The sequence below is a fragment of the Mus musculus genome, chromosome 7 (genome assembly GCF_000001635.26).
Source record: "Mus musculus strain C57BL/6J chromosome 7, GRCm38.p6 C57BL/6J".
NCBI lineage: Eukaryota > Metazoa > Chordata > Mammalia > Rodentia > Muridae > Mus > Mus musculus.
In genome coordinates, this window is record NC_000073.6 from 131,672,434 (window position 1) to 131,689,291 (window position 16,858).

Below are 16,858 nucleotides of genomic sequence, written 5' to 3' on the forward strand. Positions count from 1 at the left end.
GAGAGAGAGAGAGAGAGAGAGAGAGAGAGAGAGAGAGAGAGAGAGAGAGAGACAGAGACAGAGACAGAGACAGAGAGAGACAGAGAGCACTCTGTGTTGAAGTTACAGGACACCCTTTGAGAATTTGTTCTCTTTGGTATCAAACTCAAATCAGTAGGCGTGGCAGCAAGCACCTTTACCCCAGGAGCCCTCTCACTGACCTCTAATTTTAGGATTTTAATGTGGAAACTTTGCCTAGAGAAAGGTCCTCTGCTGGCGCGTTCGTTTTTAAGCACCGAGAAGCCATTCTTGAGGCTCTGCTGTAATTGTCTCATCTGCACAATTAACCAGCATCTTGGCATAAAATGTGTGGATTTGTAGAGTCTTCTAGGCATCTGTGGGCTTTCTGGTCCAAGTTCTGTTAGTACTGAAGCCACAGAAAATTAAATGTTCCCCAAAGAACTTCCAGATGTGCTGTATTCTAATAGGCTCATTACACAGCAAATTAAAAAGCAGAGTAAATGGAACTGTAAAATTTAAATTACTCTAAAACCACATCCCTTTGCTTTGAGCATTCATTTGTGGGGTTTGCATTTTGCAATAAATGTGAATTAGGCAGCTACAATAACTGTTAATCATATATTTATAAAATAGTAATGAGGAAATGAATAGTAGAGTACGACAGCTGCACATTTCTCTAATAGTGTGTCAACTGTGAACATAATAAGATGTGGAACTTGTTTGGTACTGGGCCGATAATACAGCTGAATGTACGAGATCGCTTCAGCCTCTTAACTTTACATGAAATTATACATAAAATCCATAAAAGCCCATAATAATGCATTATGCCTCGGAATTGTATTCAATATTTTTCTTTGCTTTGATTTTCTGAAATGAGCTCTACTTTCATGGAAGTCATCTTCCAGGGGTCAGGAGGCTTTTGTTTCAGGCCTGCAAGCCTGCTAAGATTGCAATCGGATTTAAAGAAGCCGGTGCCTACTCGGGCAAGGAGTTAATGCTAGAGCTGCTCTCCATTTTCCCGGTGCTGTTTTAAGGGGATGGAGGCCCTCTTTGTCCTGAGCTGAGGACATGGTGTGCATAGGCCTCCCTGACCACTCTCAGATGGGAGGATCATGGAGAGGGGCCATATGCTCTTCTGCAGATTCTGGAGCTGTGGGTGTGGCCAGCTGCAAACACGCATCTTTAGCTGGAGGTGGAGGCCTGAGGTTGGGAAAGGTAAGGAACATCTATAGGTCAGTGTTTGAAGAGGAGACAGAATCTTTATGTGCCTCACCCACCTAACTGTAGACTTCCTTGAGACTTGGCTATGGGAGCTGATCTAGTGGCACTTGAAAATGGGAGGAAGCCTGTGTGCTTAGCTAAGCAAGGGACAGGGACAGTTCTCCTGTGGATGCTGGAGGACTAGTCTGACCTGGTTTTCTCCTTCCTTCCTTCCTTCCTTCCTTCCTTCCTTCCTTCCTTCCTTCCTTCCTTCTTTCCTCCCTCCCTCCCTCCCTCCCTCCCTCCCTCCCTCCCTCCCTCCCTCCTTCCCTCCTTCCCTCCCTCTTTCCCTCCCCCTCCCTTCCTCCTTCCTTCTTTCTTTCCTTCTTTCCTTTCTTCCTTTTCCCTCCCTCCCTCTTTCCCTCCCCCTCCCTTCCTCCCTCCCTCTTTTCTTTCTTTCTTTCTTTCTTTCTTTCTTTCTTTCTTTCTTTCTTTCTTTCTTTTCCTTCCTTCCTTCCTTCCTTCCTTCCTTCCTTCCTTCCTTCCTTCCTTCCCTCCTTTCTTTCTTCCTTTCTTCCTTTCTTTTAAACTAAAACAGGTTACAATTGTATTTTCACATTTCACAATATAAATGAAAACCTGACCTTTTTGTATCACTTCTCCCTCTAATAAGTATTCTCTCCGTTAGGAAGGGAAGTTCCTTGTCATGCATCTAGTAAACACTCAGGCTCAGCACCAAGATCTCCTGATGAAATAGAACAAGAAATACAAAATGATAAAGAATGCTTCTGCTCTCATCTGTCTGGCTGGGTCATGCCAGGCCATGTGGGCGCCATCATAGGGTGAGTAGGAGATCTCATCACTGGAGGCATGTAGTCTCCCATGGACAGTCTCATCCCAGGAGCTGGTCCCACAGGCATCATCCCAGGAGGAAGGGAGTCATCATGGGCATCATGGGAGGGCCTCCCATGTGGGATGCAGGCATCATGCCAGGCCGAAGAGGACCTGGGAGACTCGGGGGAGGTGGGATCATGGCCCCTGCAGGTGGAGGAGCAGAGAAAGGAGCTGGAGGGATCTTTCCATGTTGAAATGCAGGTGTTGTTTTGTCATTCAGGCTCTGGGCCTGCTCTTCCATCCATTTCTGGTAATAGTCTTCCACATTCTCTTTGTGTTTCCGACCACTGCAGTCTCAAGATGGAGAATCATGGGTAAGATACGTATCACAGTTGTCACAATAAAACTTAGGCATGTTGCTCCACAGGCCGTTGGCTACCTGGGTCCCTGACCTGGTTTTCTAAAAAGGCTCTCTGAACTGAAATAGACACTCTGGCTAGAATTCAACTTGTGTGCCAGTGGAGGCAGGGAAAGAAGTACTGAGACAGAGAATTCGTGTGGAGGGCTGATGCATCTAGCTTGCTGTGCTCTGCCCTCCACAGAATTGCAGGGAGAGCAGATGCTCTTCAGGGTAGCAGTCAGGGCTCAATCTGGGCTGGTCCCACCTTAATTACCTCCACCCTCCACATCAGACATCCCCAGGGTTCTGGCTGTGCCATGGTTTTGAATGTGGTTATGGTGAGTATGTGGTTTTCTTGATCTGGCATGTTCTCTGCATGTAAGTCGAAGGATCCAGATAACCTTAGACTTATGCCTTCGGGAAGGTTTCAGAATGCCTGACATCTTTCCTGATTCCCCAACACCCATTGGACTGTGTGTGCATCTGAATTCCAATGATGGAGAGTCTCTTGGAGTTCTGTACACTGCTGCCAGTCACCTCTCAGATGGAGGGCCCCAGGTACATGTCTGAATTTTGGAACTTGTTTTTTTTTTTTTTTTTTTAAATTAGATATTTTCTTCATTACATTTCAAGTGCTATCCTGAAAGTCCCTTATACCCTCCCCCCGCCCTGCTCCCAAACCCACCCACTCCCACTTCTTGGCCCTGGCGTTCCCCTGTACTGGGGCATATAATCTTTGCAAGATCAAGGGGCCTCTCCTCCCAATGATGGCCGACTAGGCCATCTTCTGCTACATATGCAGCTAGAGACAAGAGCTCTGGGGGTACTGGTTAGTTCATATTGTTGTTCCTCCTATAGGGTTGCAGATCCCTTAAGTTTCTTGGGTACTTTCTCTAGCTCCTCCAGTCCTATGGGGACCCAACACACTCTTTTGGCCTCCATGTGCCAAAACATGCACAGATAATAATATATGTAGGGCAAGAACTCATACACACAGAAAACGATCCCACTGTCCACAGTCATACAATGCAGTAGTTTGAACATAGCTGTAAAGTCCTAGTGACCTGTCAAAGGGGAGATGTCCCCAAAGAGGTTCATTGCTCTCCCAATTTTAGGTTTGTTTGGAGGTTTCCTTCCTGTGACTTCCCTTCCTGGGTTCTTTATTTTGTCACCTATGCCATCTCTGCCCTGGGCAACATGGGCAACTACCAATGACCGTTGCTCAGCTAAGGCATGAGCAGACTGAAGACTGCCCAGGATTAGAGACTTGGCAGTCAATCTAAAGAACCCACAAAGTAGCAGAACCCCCAAATCCCACCATCACCAAAAACCAGCCCCCTTTAACCAAACCAGACAGAAAGTACTCAAAATGGTGCCAGGGGTTCATATTGGGGGTAGAATAGCCAAGTAAAATACAAATTTTCCAACCATATGGATTTCAGACAAACAACAGATATCTAAATGATTAAAAGTAGTTTGTAAATTTTGGGGGTGGGGAGAAAGAAACCCCTGTGCATTATGTGGTTCATACCTCCTTTAGGGGAGATGTGTGGCAGTTTCTGGGGAGGGGGGTCCTGACCGTTCTTTTGCAGTGACTCAAAAGCCTAAGTGTGGAGGCCTGATTTGATGCCTTATCCAGGGAACACAGAGTTCAGAGCCTGAGGAAAGGGAAGATGAAAGCGCTGAGAGTCCAGGCTCACTTTTGTTTTTAAACGTACCTCTTGGTCTTTGACACCCAGTACAGCAAAGTCAAAGGCAGGGGACCGCCTGCCTCAAATCGATAAATGTCCCCAATCTCCCCTGGTTGTTGTGCTTCCTGGACATTTTGTGTACTTTTTTTTTTTTTTTTTTTTGAGACAGGGTTTCTCTGTAGCCCTGGCTGTCCTGGCACTCACTCTGTAGACCAGGCTGGCCTCGAACTCAGAAATCCGCCTGCCTCTGCCTCCCAAGTGCTGGGATTAAAGGCGTTCGCCACCACGCCCGGCTTTTTGTGTACTTTCTTACTCCATTTGGAGTTAAGACGCCAGTGGGCTTAACTCACCACAGAAAACAGGATTCCTTTAAAAGCAAGCATACATACATACAAACAAACAAACAAATCAAAACAGAGGCAGCAAGGTGGTTGTCCTGCTTAGTGTTATGTCAGTCTTACACAAGCTGAAGTCATCTGAGAGCAGGGACTCTTGATTGAGAAGATACTTTCATAAGGTCCAGCTGTAGGAAGCCTGTAGGCCATTTTTTTAAATTAGTGATTGATGTGGGGAGGGCCCAGCCCCTTGTAGGTGGTACAACCCTGTGGCTGAGCAAGCCCTGAGAAGCAAACCTGGAGGAGCAAGCCAATAACAACACTCCTCCATGGTCTCTGCATCAGTTCCTACCTTCAGGATCTGGCCTGCCTGGGCTCCTTCAATGCTGAGAGAGAAATAAACTCTTCCTGCTCAAGTTACTTTTAGTCAGAGTGCTTCCTTAGAGCAATAGCAACCCTTCAGCGGTGACTCAGCACACAACGGTGCTTGCCACCAAGTGACAGAAAAACATTCACAATCTAATTTTCTTTTTTAGTCATTGTAGAATCTTTGGGGATAAGAAAAGGAAGAAAATTCCCTAGAATTCTTTATTCATTCATGGAAAAGTACTGACACTTTTTTTTAGGTTTTTATTTATTTATTTATTTATTTATTTATTTATTTATTTATTTATTTAAGGTTTTCTTCCCTGTCCTTGTTCCAGGAGTGCAAAGGTTTTGCAGGAATCAGTGAGTGTTGAGGTACATTGGCTGACTAACTTGTCTAGAAAGTCTGACAAGGAAGGGTACTACAGTGAGAGTTACAAAGAGTTCCCTCAATGGAAATTACAGGGACATCTCTACCCACCTTCTTAAGAACTGCTTGGCCTTTTTCAAACATGACTTTAATGGGCCTCTTTGATAGTTTCACATTGAAAGACTACAATTCCCAGCTTCCCTTACGGACTATGGAAGTCATTTCCACCCCTGGCAGAGGCCCTGTCTTCCTCTGTGGGCATTTTAGCCATCTGCGCACTTGGGTGACGTCATGTCCCATCACTGTGAATAAACATGGTCTTGTCCAAGGTCAGACCAAGTCATTCCATCTAAATCTAGTATTTGTAGACCCCACTAAACATGGAGGAGGTCTCAAGCTTCTAGAGAGAAGCATGGGGAAGCCTGCTCCTGTGCATGGCTCTTAGACAAACAGACTATATTCTGATATTAGGCGGGCTAATGGAAAAATTCTGGTTCACTTTGGATCTGGAGCTGATATACCTCACTGCTGACTCACGTGTCCTCATAGGACACGTTATAGTTATGGGTACTTGGTGACAGTTTCCTCTTTCCTTTTGAAATTGTCATATGCATTGAGCATCTGCCATGTGCAGTACAAATATATATATTATATAACATATATATTATATATATAATGGCAAACATACTAGTTTAGAGAAATTGAGAGTGTTCATACTGCTTTAATCAGACAGCAGTAAGGAGGAGTGGAAAGAACATTCTGGAAAGCCTCTTAGGGCAGGGGAAACATCTGAGTGACCAGAGCTAACAAGGCCTTCTGGTAAACCCCAGAGCCTTGGCTTTACTGAGTGGGCCTTTTCATGCAGTTATTCAAATGAACTCACATTACACAACTACCTGCCCTGTGAAATAGGGACCTTGTCACTTAGCCTGACAAGGAAGCAAACTTACATTGAGCCATCTGACATCTAAGATCTAAGCTTACACTTTCCTGATCCCATGTAAAGGGATTAGGGCATCTTCTAGACCCATCTACGAGGATGTTCCTCATTGTTTGTGTGTCTCAACAGCTACATTCACACCATGTGATCTGTCCCTGATCATGGATTGGATCCACAGCAGACATTAGACCTAAGCTGGGCCTTCACATTCCCTCTGAGAAATGGGACTGAGATTCTCTGTTGTTAGTCTGTGCTGTTTGTTTCAACTTCAGATGTCTAAGCCAGGCCACCATTCGATGCTCAAAGTGGAGAAAGGAGAGTGAGCAGTAGTCTCTGGTAGATAGCCACACCTTGGTTCCTGTATTGTGCTTTCTAGGTTGACAGTAGGGGTCTCTTGTCTCTCCTTACAGAGCTGAAGTAGACTCTAACTTTCCACAAAAGCAGGAGCTCTAATGTGAAGATCACATTAAACTATGTCTGTAGACAGGGTTTTAAAAGCCTTGAGCTGAAGATAAATTATCATTTATAATGCTGTCAAAGCTAATTGCCATTAAGTCTTTGTATCCATGACATCCGGGCTCAGGTGGAGCCTCTACACTGTGCTGACTTGGTAAAAAATTTTATTCCATGGGGAAGACACTTTGCTCATGAAGCCATTTTCCACCCTGGGTGGCCCATGTTGGCACAAGCAGACCCCCTACTTAATGTTTATCTCCCCAGTGATGTACCTATCCTGGCTTGAGTTTCCTTGGTAAGACTTGGACTGCCTCAAGGAAAAGGGCGGGTTAGCTAAGTCACTGGGTCCTTTAAGGAAGGACTGCCCATCCCCCACCACGACTACCCCCCCCCCCCCCCCCGAGTCTCTCCTGCATCCTGCCTTTTCTTTTCTTTTCTCTTTTATTCTGACGCTACAGAAAGTGATTAACGGGGAGACTGGATTGGATAAGCTCATCCAAACCCCATAAACGCCACTTCTGTACAAATGAACGTTTGCAATCAATCTAATTTTTCAAATAAAAATGATTAAATTGCTATTATTGTCGGATCATTTTTTATTAAGAAAACCTTTTAAAATGTTAATTATTAGGCCCCCTGAAACGCTTTCATCTTTCCCCGACTTTGCTCTTGAGCCGAAAGCACCCTGCTTGTTCCCCACAGCTGAAGGGAGCATACGACTTCCTTTTTACACCTGCAACTGGTCTCCCGAACGCTAATATTTATGTGAATTTAACTTTAATTTTTCCTCCTTTCATCTTCTGAATTAGCTGGATAATGCACAGATCACTCCTTCGCTGCCTTTCTCCAGTTTGTTTGCCTTCACAATAGATTCATTAACTGGATTTGGGTGCTCAAGCCATGCGACCACATCCATTTCAAAGGAAGATTTAATGGCATTTCATATTTTTCTACATTAAGGAAGATTAAAGTATATTACAATACCCTTTACGGTCCTATTTTCTTCATTTTAGAAGTGGTCAGTTTTAAAATTTTTCCCCCTTCTCTTTCTTTCATCTACGGTGTTCGATAAATTGTCCAAGCCTTTCAGATGATAGTCTCAGCAAATTGAGTTCTATATTACAACTCGGACACATTGTTTAGCCCATCAGCAGTCAGATAAAGCACACCTATTCACACAGGACATCAAAAGAACAAATATATGTTCCAAGTGGGCAGAAGAGGACTAGAGCTCAGATATCTCATTTTCTTAATTGTTAGTGATTATCCGGCTAGTTGCCGGATGATCATTTCATGGGCTCTGAGCCTGGACTTACTTGCCTGGTGTCATAGTTGGGTGAAGCCTACACTCACATCTCTCCGCAAACCTACATGTATATTCATGACCACAATTACACCATTGACAAACCAGGGCTATGCATCATCTTTTAATAGCCTCTGGGGCTGCCGTGCTAACGGTTTTAAAATATTGGGCAGGAACAAGAAACCCGGGATCCCGACTTATACCTCTCTATGCCAGCTATGTAGCACCTCATGAAATAGTCAGGGGACGTGAAGGCATTCTCAAGCATGGACAGGGGAGGAATGAAGATTTAAGCCTTTTTATTTGTGTTTTTGGTGAAGCAGAGAAGGTCAGGACTGTTGTGGGACGTCTTGGGCGGAAGTTGCTTTTGGGTGTGTTATCCATTAGCCTGGCCCATCTCAGTGACCCACCCCCACCTCAGCAAATACACTCCAACCTTGCTTGACACAGTCGGATCAAAGTTTGGGGGTGTTGAGGAGGGGTGGGGAGAGAAGGGCAGAAGACAAATTTTTACGACAGTACGATCGTGGGGTGTGGGTTTTAGGCAATAAGCAGGTAGCCTGGTTTTCTCCAAAGAAAAAGGAAAATAATGGAAAAGTGTAACATTCATTCCGAGGCCTCAAAGGCATAAAAAACCCAATTCCAACTGTTATAGGTCCCTGCAGGAGTCTACAAAAGAACTAAGCTTTTTAAGTAAGAAAACTAGATTCTGGCCCACAGGGCCCTGTCATTGCTGCTTAATGGATGAAACTCTTTGGATATAAATATGCTGTTTGCGTCTCAGCTTCGGCTTTCATAAAATATAACCTTTTTATGATTTACGACCCACAGGAAAACCGGAGGATGGATTTTTACCTCTGAATTGGTTGGATGTCAACAAGAAAAATATAGATAACATATCGAGGTGGCGGGGTGTTAATGCCACACAAAATGATGAAATTATTTTTGTTTAGAAAAGTTAAGTTTGTTCCTCAAGTTGTTAGGAGATGGCAGCTGTGTGAGGCAGCTGATGAAAACCTGGGAAACGGCTCTTGGTTTGAAGTCTTTGTGCAGTGGCTTACCAGTCTGGGTGTGTTGGGTTCAGTTCTCACTCAGGAATGCCTCCTTGAAAAGTTGGGGTAAAGCATGGGTTCAAAAAAAATGGCTACTTTGCTTCTAAACTACATAGGTGTTGCCAGCACTGGATTTTGGTTCCGGCTTCCAGCCATAGCAGATGTAGAAGCCTCTGGCATCCTGCAGATAGAGGGTGGCAGAATGAGGCATTTTCTCTTACTTTCACAAAGATGGTTAGAAAAAGAAGTGCGCAAACTAGAGTCTCTCCCCACAAGCAAGCGCCCGAAATCCCAGTGCCCTGGGACGGATGGCGAGTTTGAGGCCAGATTTGGGCTACACAATGAGATGCTGTCTTCTAGGAATTGATATCTGTCTCTATAGGTATTCCCTTGTCACATTTTCTTTTGTTTATGTATCTTATGTCTTTATGTTTTCATAGAATCATAAAAATGGAGTTGATTCTTTTAGAAGCCAAACTGATCCCAGAGAAGTCGGCTAGGAAGTACAGAGATGGGAAAGGCTGGGAGGCTAGGGCTGTTCTTTGTCTCTTGGCAGCACTGACAAGGGTGGGGTGGGCGGTGCTCTATTTGAGAGCTACACTCAGCAAATTCAAGGCTCATGACAGACCACCAGAGTTTCAGACTTTTCATAACCTGGGAAGAGCAGGACTGTGGGGCAAGACTCTGGGGACCAATGCTGTGATCACATTGTAGAGTAAGTGTTCACTGATAGACATCGCTGGTATCTTGCTTCTTCAGGTATCTGCATAGCTGTTTTAGGGGAAAAGACTCGTAGGTCCTGCATTGGGAGCCAACATAGACTGTGTGCTTATGGAGAAGGCTTTAGTCAGAACTCACCTTGGAGTACTCCCAGGTCAGTGTCAGTACAGGGTACCTTGTTTCCTGCGGAACTCTACCAACTAGAATACCTTGGATCCAAATCCAACTAGGACTTAGCTATCTTGTAATGGCTTAGCTCTGTTTGTTTATTTCTTTGTTGGTTTGCTTGCTTTCAGAACAATAGGAGGTAATTTCTGAGGTTTACCTACGTTTAGAACTTCCCAGAATAGCGAGAGAAACTAGATGCCCTTGGTATTTCTGGGAAGCTTTACTGATGATACAGGTCACACGGCTGGGAGGCTGAGGGATCTCTAGCACCTCCATAGAACAATTTAGAAATTCTGAAAGGTTAAGAGAAAATGGGTAAGTTTGACTCTGGGCAGCGGTGGGCTGGGTAGAGGTCAGGGCTCCTCAAAGGGTCGCCTTTTACTATCGACAATGCCTTTGAATCACCATGATTTGTGATCCATCAAGTCACTGGACATTTGTAATGCACCAATGGATTGGTTTGACTATGGGTATGGTGTGTGTGTGTGTGTGTGTGTGTGTGTGTGTGTGTGTGAATGGGCATGGGTGGGGCTTCCTAACTGCTAGGGGTCATAGGGATCTAGTAGGGTACCAGAGCCCAAAGGGCTTTCTTTGGGGTATTCGGTGTTATGATTGCCAATACTTATCAACTTGACAGGGTATAGACTCATCTAGAAGATAAGCCTCTGGCCTGCCTGTGAGGGAATATATGGGATAGTTTGATTGAGGTGGGACTATCCATTTTAAAGTGGTTTGACACCGTCCTTTGGTCCTGTAGGGCCAGTAAGTGTGATCATCCTTACTTATCCCTGCGGCTATGTGACCTGTTAGCTGTCTGTGACCAGCGGTCTCTAGCTTCTGCTACCGGAACTTCCCTGACATGATGGTCCACATCCTTGAACTCCAAGTTACAGCAAACGGTTCTTCTTTAATTTGTTTTCATCACAGTATTTTCTTGGGGTAGAGGAAGAGGGAGGGTTAACATACCCTACCATATAGTGCTTAGTACTCCAAGAAGTGGAAATAAGAATTCCTTCCTTCCTTTGTAGAGATGATCCGGGGTGGTGGGTAGAAGGTTTCTCTCCTAGGAGAGAGGTCATACGATGCCGATGTCGCCAGAGGAACCTTAGAAGCACAGCTTTTGGGTTGCAGTGTCAGGCCCGAAGATCAACGGGAAAGAGGAAGCTGCTCTAAGTCTGTATATAGGAGTGAACCCCCTTGATCAGGGTAGATAGGAAGGCTCTGGGTGAGATGAGGCAGGGAATGTTTTAAACAGAAGCTTGGTTGGAGACTTATTGGGGAATTGGGATAACGGTAGCAATGGGAACAGCAGCAGCCGGTACAGACTGCTAGCTGTAGAGGGAGGTCCCTCTATACCTTGTTTTCCTTCCATGAAAATGAGGTTTACGATGTGTCCCCGTGCACACACACGGCACCGAAGATGTGGGAGTTGTTTTCTTCCTTGGTTGAAATAGTTCTTGTTTCATTTTTAGTTTTTTCTGGTGTGTTTCTGAAGGAGAGCCCGAGGGTGCTCAATAAATGTTTGTTAAACTGGGGATTGGGGGCTCGTGTGGTTTGTAGGGGAGCTGAGATTAAAGGGGATATGGAAGCCTGGGGTCTGTGCCTGGGAATGAAATGATAGAGAAATCAATTGACTTTTTACCATGCAAGGTGAAGAGGGCTGGAGCAGGTAGAGCAGGTAGGTCTGTTTCTTTCCCCAATCCTGCCAGTATTCTGGGTGACATTTGGGCATGTCCCTGAGCCAGGTTCTTTGACCCAAGAAGGAAGGTGTTTGTAAGTGGGCTGTGATATGCATTTGCAGATCCTGGTGCTAAGAGTGTGTTTGATACTGCTGTTTTACCGAGAGCTGTTTCTGGAAGGACCCGGTCACCTAGGCCATCAATCATACGGTCTCCATTTCGTAGATGTGGAATTGAGACTCAGATGCTGATCTGGCCATCTTGAACTCCTCCATGCCAGTGGTCATTACAGTGTGGGTCAAAACTGGGTTTTAGACTAGAGCCCAGGGAGATGTCATTAGTGTGGTCCCTCTGATAATCAACACTGGGTTTTAGACTAGAGCCCAGGGAGATGTCATTAGTGTGGTCCCTCTGATAATCATTAGCTTGGTCCTGAGAAGGCTATGCCAACATCCACAGGAGATGCCGAATGAAAAGTATGGGTCTTTTAGGGCCTGAAGACCACTGGGCTAGGTGATCTGTCTCCTGCTTACTCCAGGGCATGGCAGGTATTAGATGAATAGGGCAGGCAAGGTGACTTGGTGGATATTTGTTAGATCTCCCGAAAAGGGAAGCTTTGATTTACAGTAGCAAACTGTCTGAAAACACAAAGCGTCTAGATGCTCTGCTTTCTCCCTGGAGTTCTTTCATTTTGGTTTAGAGGGGAGTATTTGGTGGTGGAAGTTTAAACTCTCATCAGGAATGGCTTCTTTGGTTAAACTTTGGGAAAATCCATCCTGGCTATTTTCTTACCTTCAGCAGCACTCAGAACCCTAGAACCCACTTTCAGACTAGCCTTGACATCTCTGGTAAATATCCAAATTGAACAACTGGGAGAGGAAAAAAAAAGTCTCAGTGCTTTAATTAAAAATCTATGTTTGGCGTGTGCTCAGGGGCATAATTTTGCATCTTAAAATGTTTCTTTTCTTTTGTAGTCAGGCTTTGCTTATAAACAGAGCTGGCTCTGAGTCACATTAATTTAATTTTATCTGTGATCCACATCAGCTCAGAATGCTATTAATTTGGGTTTGACTGCCAGCAGAAAAACATTCACGAATACCCACTTTCTTAGCTAGATAATTGTGTAGTAATTAGGATTCGTGTTGTACATAATCTTGATTTAAATAATCCTCCTTTTTTTTGTCTACACAGATAAAAAAGCTATTTTGTCAGTATTTTAGAAGTAGGAAATCATCCTGATTATTTTAATCAAAATCAGCATTGGTGAATTGTGGCATTCTTTTAGGAACAATTAATCTACAAGACAGAGATTTGTCTCTATGCCCTGCCTTGTAGATCTGTTTCAAATGCACTGAGATAGATGGTACTGGAGGCAGGTGGTGAATGTACACCTCAAATGGCCTCATCGCCACCTCTGGGTAGAAATTTAGCCCCTCATGGATGGGATCATGGCTCAGCAGGTAAGAGCATGTGTTGCACTAGCATTTGGACCCAAGTTCAAAACTCCAAAGCCATGTGAAAAACTAGGTGTGGCTGATTGCACCTGTAACGCCAACATTTGTCCAGTGCTGTGGGGGGCTTTGACACAGAAGGATCACTGGGGCTTGTTGGCTGCCAGCCTACCTCAAGGTTCAGTGAGAGACTCTGTCTCGGGGCATAGGTTGGAGAGTGATAGCAAGTCACCCAGTATCCTCTTTTGCTTCTGCATGTGGACATGGGCACACACACCTGCACACATGTGATGAACATCCCGACACATAGATTCCTCGTCTCTGACGTTCAGAATTTGGGACCCCAGGCTACTGCTAAATATGATAGCACCTCACTTTCTTTATTTGTCAATGAAGATATTACTGTCTACATGGGAATTCACTGGAATGACTTGGTGATGGGCTATTGGATGGCCTTTGCCAAGTTTTATTTCTTTTGGCATCTGTTACTAAGAGGCAACATCTTAGTAACAGAGCAGAGGTCAGCAGGCTTCTTTTGGACTAGGCAGTAAGCTCTGCTGACTGTATGTTGTCTGTTGCAACTAGTCAGCCTAGCTATTGTGGCTGAAAAGCAGCTGTGGATGCTGCATAGACAATGGGCAGGGTCTGGTCCATGGTCTCATTTGACAAGGCTTTGAACTCAGCCAAGCATCATTTGGAATCAGGTTAGACACTCAGCTGTCACATAGAACTTTGGACAAAGTCTGCAACTTCTCATTTTCCCTGATGAATGAAAGAGGCTGGGCTGGGTTTGGGCAGAATCTGGGAAAGGAAGCTCTTAGCCCAGAGCAGGGCCTGTAACTAAGTTAGCACCCCAACTGGCCTGCCTTATGTTATCTGCTTTTGTTCTTTTGATGCGGGGCCTTGTTTTGCAGGACAGGTAGGTCTCAAACTCACCATCCTTCTGTCTTAGTCTCTTTGTTGGTTAGTTTTATGTCAATTTGACACAATCAAGAGTCATTGGGGAAGAAGGGCCCTCAATTGAGAGAATGCCTCAGTGAAGATGGGTGTATAGGCAAATCTGTCATGCATTTTCTTGATGAATGGTTAATACAGGAGGACCCAGATCACTTGGTAGTACAGCCCTGGTGGTCCTGGGTTGTATAAAAAAGAAAAGAACAGGCTGAGCAAACCATGGCTGATGCACTAGTAGACAGCACTCTCCCATGACCTTTGCTTCAGTTCCCACCTCCAGGTTCCTGTCTTGAGTTCCCACCCTGAGTTTCCTCAGTGATGGACTGTTGCAAGAAGTGTAAGATGGGATCAGCTCTTTCCTCCCCAAGTGGCTTTTGGTTATGGTGTTTGATCATAGCAAGCAGTCAATAACTAAGACACTTCCCTAGTGGTAGGCAGCGTTGGTGATGGTCATTCGGGGGATTGGTAGTCATTGTTATTACTCTTGCTCAAAGAAGAAACAAGAAGAAAGAAATAATACAAGAATAGTGCGCTCTCTCTCTCTCTCTCTCTCTCTCTCTCTCTCTCTCTCTCTCTCTCTCTCTTCCCCCCCCCCTCTGTCTTTCCCTTCTATCCTGTGATAAGCGGGTAACAATGAGGTTGGGGAGGGAAAAAGAAGAACCCACACAATAGTAAAGGCAAGCTACAGACAGTTCTTTGTTTTGGTCACGGAGTTCCAGCCATTTTTGCCCTGTCTTGGCTAATCTGGTAGTTTGAATGGCAATGTCCCATAGGTTTATGTGTTTAAACACTTGATCCTCAGCTGATGGTGCTGTCTGGAGAGGTCATGGAGGTGTGGCCATGCCGGAGGACATATGTCACTGGGAATGGGCTTTGAGGCTTGTTTTATTTATTTATTTCAACTTTTTATCTACTCTTTGTGAGTTTCACATCATGTACCCCAGCCCCACTCTTCTCATCACTTGTATCCACCCTCTACATTTGCAGCCTCCCAAAATAAAATGAAAAACAAAAAACCCAAACAAAACAAAACAAAGCATAGAAAACATCTCATTGGGAAAGCTGTTGTGTGTCACAGTGTGTACCACAGTATACCTCTCAGCCCACACATCTTCACTTGCAAATGTTCAGCGCAGTGAGTCATTGGTCTGGTTCAAGGGGTCCATCTGGCTTCTGTTCCACCACACTGAGTCCTTGCCAGGACTCCTCCCAGTTATCCTGTTATTGCCCTGTGTCATGGAGATCCTGCAGCTTTGGATTTTCAGGATTGGCCCTTTGACATGCTTTAATAATTTACAGATGATGTAGATTTTGGGTAGGGCAACTCAGGGCTTTGAGGTTTTAAAGCCTCATGTTATTCCCAGTGTTCTTTTATCGCCTGTGCCCTCACCCCCACCCCAGTCTCCTTCGTGCTTACAGTTTAAGATGTGAGCTCTCAGCTTCCTGCTCTTGCCTTCATGCCGTCCACTTGCTCCCACGCCTCCTGACTGTGATGGACACTTATCCCTCAGGAACCATAAGCCCAAATAAGCTCTTCTGTAAGGTGCTGTGGCCATGATACTTTATCATAGCAATGGGAAAACAACAAGAGAGCTAACAAAGCCTAATTTTGTTTGTGTTGACCATGTACTCCCCTGAAAACATTTTGCCTATTTTAGCTTTAGACTGGAGTGGTCATGCGTTCTGTCAGTGAAATGTAAACAGAAGGTGTTTGGAGCCTGGGAGAAAGGTTCGCCTGTTCATATCATTGCTGTCCTTTTTCCTTCCTTGTCTGGAATAGAAATAGAGGATGAGATCGTTCAGTTGCCTGTGATCCACAGTGATAAGTTAGAGGAAGAGAGTCCCATGCTAAAGATGGCAGAGCTTCAGCGAGGGTCGGTGACATTTTCTGTGAGCTTCTGGCCCAGCCCTGAATGGCCCATATCCATTGCAACACATAGGTACCTACTCTAGGGCTCTGCCCCAGGCCCCAACTCTGCCTGTGCTTTCTATACAGGTCAGATGTAACTGGATTCTTACCCTGTTTTTGTTTTTTGTTTTTTTTTGTTTTTGTCTTGGCAGTGTGTGTGTGTGTGTGTGTGTGTGTGTGTGTGTGTGTGTGTGTGTGTGCATGTCTAATTCCCAAACCTGACTCTCTGTGCTCAGAAGTTTGCCAAACTCTGGTAACACTGAGATACTGCGGGATGCTAGGACTGGGGAGACAGTGTCAGGGGGCTCTTGATTCCAACTGCAGGTAGCCCTTTAGCAGCATAGAAATTTGGGGCAAGTTACCCAACTTTTGAACTCTGTTTCCTTCTCTGTAAAGTGGTTCTGAAAGACTGGTGAAAGGCCTGGCAAAGCTTAGTCTAGTACAGGGCTTGAGCTGGAGTGGACACTGACATGTGCCACCATCACTCCTTTAGGGAAGTATGGAGTACTTGGCACACAACATTAGCTACTGGCGTGCCCCTGACTACCTTCCCTCTGATCTTCTTGGGAGGGACAGGGAGGTCCCTTGGAGTATGGTCCTCCCAATCTCCTGTCTTATGTTTCAGCTGTCATCATAGTCACCTGCCCCTGCACCAGCTCATCTGGGGACCCAGGGGGACCCTCACATTTGGGCTCCTACTCACATCACGCTCTGCTCCCAGTTCTCATGTTGCTGAACCAGGTTTGGTTCTCCTTTGCCCTACATGGTGAGTCACACTACACGTACAGCATCCATTAGGGGATGACTGCAAAATAGCAGAGGTACTCTCTAGGGAGGCTCAGTGACTTGACGGGTCTCAGAGCCCTCTCTGTTTAGTCCTTTGGCTCAGGGTCACTATTTGGTTGATGTGAGAGTGTGGGAACACTGTTGAGGTGACTAGGGACAGAAGAGGCCACGTAAGAGGTGGAAAAGCATGGTGGTATAAATTCCAGAAAGACACAGGGCAGTAGATTTCTGGAGTGACCCAGTG

General features: G+C 45.2%; 1 pseudogene; it reads right to left on the reverse strand.

The window, feature by feature from the left end:
- On the reverse strand, positions 1,809 to 2,482 carry Gm4585 (predicted gene 4585; annotated as a pseudogene).